The sequence below is a fragment of the Phoenix dactylifera genome, unplaced genomic scaffold, assembly GCF_009389715.1.
Source record: "Phoenix dactylifera cultivar Barhee BC4 unplaced genomic scaffold, palm_55x_up_171113_PBpolish2nd_filt_p 001061F, whole genome shotgun sequence".
Lineage (NCBI taxonomy): Eukaryota > Viridiplantae > Streptophyta > Magnoliopsida > Arecales > Arecaceae > Phoenix > Phoenix dactylifera.
This window is the reverse complement of record NW_024068410.1, coordinates 81,517-87,091: the sequence shown is the minus strand read 5'-3', so window position 1 is coordinate 87,091 and position 5,575 is coordinate 81,517. Positions and strand designations below refer to the sequence as shown.

Genomic DNA, 5,575 nt, shown 5'->3' with positions numbered 1-5,575 from the left:
TTTACAATATCAGCATACCATGGCATAGTAGAAAGTGCAAACAACTGCTCTTCAGGGAACGAGTCCTTGATGGGCAACTGTGGCACCAAATCATGAACAACTAGCCGTGATAGATGGTCAGCAACCACATTTTTTACTCCCTTTTTATCTTTGATTGTGATGTCAAATTCTTGAAGTAGAAGTATCCAGCGTATTAAGCGTGGTTTGGCCTCTTTCTTATCCAATAAATATTTTAGCGCTGCATGGTCCGTAAAGATAACAATAGGAGCACCAAGGATATAAGAGCAAAATTTGTCTAATGCAAATACTACTGCAAGCAATTCCTTCTCGGTGGTGGTGTAATTCATTTGAGGATCATTTAAGGTTTTGCTTGCATAGTAGATGACATATGGCTTATTATCCTTGCGTTGTCCTAGGACAGCTCCTATCGCATAGTCACTAGCATCGCACATGATCTCAAAAGGTAACGACCAATCAGGTGGTCGCACGATGGGTGCAGTGCTAAGCATAGACTTCAACTTTTCGAATGCCTCTTGACAGGTTTCAGATCAATTGAACGGTGTATCAAGGGAGAGGAGGTTAGATAATGGTCGAGCTATGACACTAAAGTCCTTGATGAACCTCCTATAAAATCCGGCATGACCCAAAAATGATCTAACATCTCTAACCATCTTGGGTGCAGGTAGCTTGGCGATTAAGTCAATCTTAGCTCTATCAACTTTCATGCCTTTCGATGAAACAATATGTCCTAGGACAATTCCCTTTGGCACCATGAAGTGGCATTTCTCCCAATTCAGTATCAGATTCTTTTCTATACACCGAGCTAAGACAGCTTGTAAATGTAATAAACAATCATCAAAGGAATCGCCAAAAACAGAGAAATCATCCATAAACATGTTGCCCAAGGTGACAAGCCAAGAGGGGGGGGGGGATGAATTGGTTTCTCTTAATTTTAACTATCTTACTTATGTCAATTGATGAGTTAGTGGAATTAAACAAAGCACAATACAAACAACAAGAAGTATAGTGGTTCGGTGCTCTCCTAAGCACCTACGTCCACTCCCCAAGCGACCCCTTGGGAATTCACTATAATCCCGCGGATTACAGTTGGATTGTTTTCCGGGCTCACAATCCACAAACCTTTATACTTTGGTTTTTCGGGTTCACCAAAAACCTATGTTGGTTTTACGGGCTCACCAACGAACCTATGTTGGTTTTCCGGGCTCACCAACGAACCTTTACAATTGGTTTTACGGGTTCACCAATCAACCTACACCGTTGGTTTTGCGGGCTTACCAACTAACCTTTACAAGGAGTTTAATAAACGAAGTAAGAAGATTTAAGCTCCTAGATGAGCAAATATAACAATATAATCTACAAAGAAGAGTTTAGAGAATAGTTATCGCTTGATGTGACTTCTCTCTTCTTTGTCAAGGATGCTTCACTCTTCAAGGGTGGATGGAGCTCTTAATGACTCTTGGAATCTGCTCAACCACTTTCTTTTGACTCTTGAATGAAGCACTTAGATGAAAAAGATTAGAGCACTTTGTCTTTCTTGTGTACTCTTTGATATTTTGCAAAAGGATGTTCTCTCTAATGAATAGTGCCACTTTAAATAGTTTCCTTCATCCATTGGACAAGCCCCAATGGTTAGAATTCAAAAACTAGCCGTTACTCACTGTTGAAAGGACAAAAAGTACTTCTGCAGAACTAGCCGTTATGCTTCTGCCCGTGCTTGGGTCGACTCAACATTTCTTTGGGTCGACTCAAGGTTCAGTTGGGTCGACTCAACTTCCACTTGGGTCGACCCTCTCAGGGTTTCCAGAGAACCTTTTCTGTCATGTATTCTGTCACTGCCTTTGGGTCGACCCTCTCAGTGTTTGGGTCGACTCAAGCTTGGGTCGACTCAACTTCCTCTTGGGTTGACCCTCTCAGTGTTTCCAAAGAACTGTTTTCTTGAGGCTTGAGAAGCTTGAGGTTTGGGTTGACTCATGCTTTCCTTGGGTCGACCCAACTACTGTTCATCCGTGCCATTTTTGCAGAAGTGTGCCAGATGCTTTCTTGATGTGTCGGGGTCGACCCAATCAACCTTGGGGTCGACTCAAACCACACTTTGCTGCAACTCAAGGTTAGATTCATCCATATAAACAATAAAATGCATCTTTATATAATTATACGAATATACTGAGAGTAACAGACTTATAAATGAAGTATCGAATTAACTTGTAACATACTCTTGATTATTGCTTGTTAATCATCAAAATACCACTATCATCCTCAAAACACTTCTAAAAATTTCTCGTTCATATCTTCAAAAATACTGAGCATGCATCTTTGGAATGTTGCAGGTGCATTACACAACCCGAATGGCATCCGAGGAAAAGCAAATGTGCCAAAAGGACAAGTGAAGGTAGTCTTCTCTTGATCTTCTGGTGAAATCTCGATTTGGTAGTACCCGAAATAGCCATCGAGAAAACAATAGAATTTGTGTCCTGCAACTTTTTCCAAAACTTGGTCTAGGAAGGGTAGGGGAAAGTGATCCTTCCTAGTGACTAAATTCAATTTTCGGTAGTCAACACACATGCACCAACTCGTCGGAACACGAGTTGGGACTAGTTCACCCTGCTCATTTTTGACTACCGTCAGACCTGCTTTCTTGGGCACGACTTGAGTAGGACTCACCCACTTGCAGTCGGAAATTGGGTAAATAATACCCACGTCAAGCAACTTGAGGACTTCTGTTTTAACCACGTCTCTCATCGTAGGATTCAACTTGCGTTGCATTTACCTTGTAGTTTTGGCATTGTCCTCCAAATATATCCGGTGCGTGCAAATTAAAGGGCTAATCCCCTTCAAGTCAGCAAGAGACCATCCTAAAGCTCCCTTATGATTCTTTAGAACACCAAGTAATTTTCTTTCTTGGGCATGATCCAGATCAGATGAGATGATTATAGGAAATGTGTCCTCGGGTCCAAGAAAGGCATACTTGAGTTCCTTCGATAAAGGTTTCAACTCGAGCTTAGGTGTTTGTTCATGGGATGGTACTATCTTTGCTTCTCGAGATGGCAACTGTTCAAATTTCTCTATTCTCGGTCTCCACCCATTGACCATCATGACGTCCGAGTTATCTAAAATAGGTGGGACCATATCATCTGCAGTACCTTCAGAACACCAATCTATCAAACCATTGTCGGCCGATTTAGTAAATGTTTCTTTTAACAAATATTCTTCCGCAATGGTTTCAACCCATTCAACTTCTTTACTTTCTTTATGATCACTGGGTTGTTTACCTATACTAAAGATGTTCAGTTCCAAGGTCATATTGCCAAAAGAAAGCTTCATGACACCATTCCTACAATTGATCAATGCATTAGAAGTTGCAAGAAATGGACATCCTAAGATGATCGGAATCTGAGTTGGTGAATTGGAAGCCGGATGTGTGTCCAGTACGATAAAGTCAACAGGAAAATAGAACTTGTCCACTTGGACCAACACATCTTCGATAATCCCTCTAGGAACCTTCACTGACCTGTTAGCTAATTGTAAGGTGACAATTGTTGGCTTCAACTCACCCAAACCGAGTTGCTCATAAACCGTATATGGCAACAAATTCACACTCGCTCCTAAATCTAGCAATGCTCGCTCAATCCTACAATTGCCAATGATGCACGAGATAGTTGGGCAACCTGGATCCTTATATTTAGGAAGAATGTTATGCTGTAAAATTGCACTCACATTTTCAGCCAAAAATGCCTTCTTCTTGATATTTAAACGACGCTTGACAGTGCACAAATCTTTTAAAAATTTTGCATATGAAGGCACTTGTTTGATTGCATCAAGAAGAGGTACATTGATTTTTACTTGCTTAAAAAGCTCAAGAATTTTAGAGTTTGGTTCAAGCTTTTGCAAGGGCTTTAATCTTTGTGGAAATGGTGCAGGAAAAGGACATTTGATTTTTTCAGTAGATGTTGGTGCTTCAGTTTCTTCGTTATCCTTTTCTTTTGTCTTGGAAGGGTCGGAATCAGGTATGACTTGTGTCTGTTCTGGGACTGGTCGGTCAATAACCTTTCCACTTCGCAAAGTTATTATACTCTTCGCTTGTTCTTTATGCAAAGTTGAAGATGATGCATTGCTACCGCCATAGACTTGAGGATTAGGTTGTGGTTGAGCTGGTAGCTTACCTTTCCCTTGAGCACTTAAAGCAGTGGTCAGCGTTGTCAGTTGATTTCTTAATTCATCGTTGATTTTAGCTTGACCTTGCATGAAAGATTGCAAAGTTTCTTCGAGACTGGATTTTTGAGGGGGTGCATGTGCATAATGAGGTTGCGGAGGTGGAGGAGTAGGGTTATATACTTGTTGAGGTTGGTCATTCCTCCACCTGAAATTTGGATGGTTCTTCCATCCAGGGTTGTAAGTACCCGAAAAAGGATTATTGAAAGATTTTTGATAGGTATTCATAACATTGGCTTGATCGTGCAAGACTTCCTTGAATGCAGGTATTGTGGGGCAATCAGTGGTGAGATGGCCAGGCATCTCGCAAATCCTACAACACTCGCTGTTATGTTCTACGGTCTTAACAGGTTCAATCCTTCTAAGTTCAATTTCCTCAACCTTCCTAGTAAGGGCTGCCATTTTAGCCTGAATATCATCATGAGTACTAAGATTGTAAAGGCCCCCATGTCCAACGCTAGTAGGCTTAGGTAAAGGTTTATTCACTCTATTCCCTGTATCCCATAATTGTGCAGTCTCTGCGAGAGAATCTAAATAGTCCCATGCCTCATCGGGTTGCTTTTCCAAAAATAGACCATTGCACATAGTCTCTATAAATTGTTTTAACTGTGGAGACAACCCTTCGTAAAAGAAACTAATGGTTCTTCATGTTTCAAACCCATGATGAGGACAAGAGAGAAGCAAATCTTTAAATCTCTCCCAGCATTCATAAAATGTTTCATGGTCTTTTTGTTGGAAATTACTAATGTGCCTTTTCAAAAAGTTAGTCCTTTGTGCGGGAAAGAATTTTTTCAAGAATTCTCTTTGCATATCATGCCATGTTCCTAGCGATCTAGGTCTCAAGGAGTTCAGCCATGTTTTGGCTTTATCCTTTAAGGAAAAAGGAAACAAGGTCAATTTAAGGACATCTTCTGATACATTTGGCACTCTAAATGTGATGCTAATTTCCTCAAAATCCTTAAGGTGAAGATAAGGGTTCTCGGATTCCATCCCATGATACTTGGGCAGCAATTGAATTACTCCTGGTTTGATTTCAAAGTGTCCTACATTTTCAGAAATAATCATGCATGAAGGTTGACTAGTCCTAGTGGGATGTAAGTATTGTTGAAGTGTCATAACTGGGGGTCTACCTTCATCACCATGGTGACTTCCTACATCATCAGGAAAATTTGCCATCTCACAAGGTGTGAGATACTGCGAAGGAATTTCAAGGATGTGTCCTAAGGGATGATCTAAAGTTGTACGACTTAATCGACCGGTGTCGTCCCTATTCCAACCTAGCATACAAAATTTAATTAATTTTTTTTTAAATTTTTTTTAAATTTTTTTTAAAAAAATAAATATA

General features: G+C 40.4%; 1 pseudogene; it reads left to right on the top strand.

Annotated features, from left to right (window-relative positions):
* Nucleotides 1-4,885: 4,885 nt before the first annotated feature.
* LOC120107891 lies at nucleotides 4,886-4,983 on the top strand (annotated as a pseudogene).
* Nucleotides 4,984-5,575: the final 592 nt, after the last annotated feature.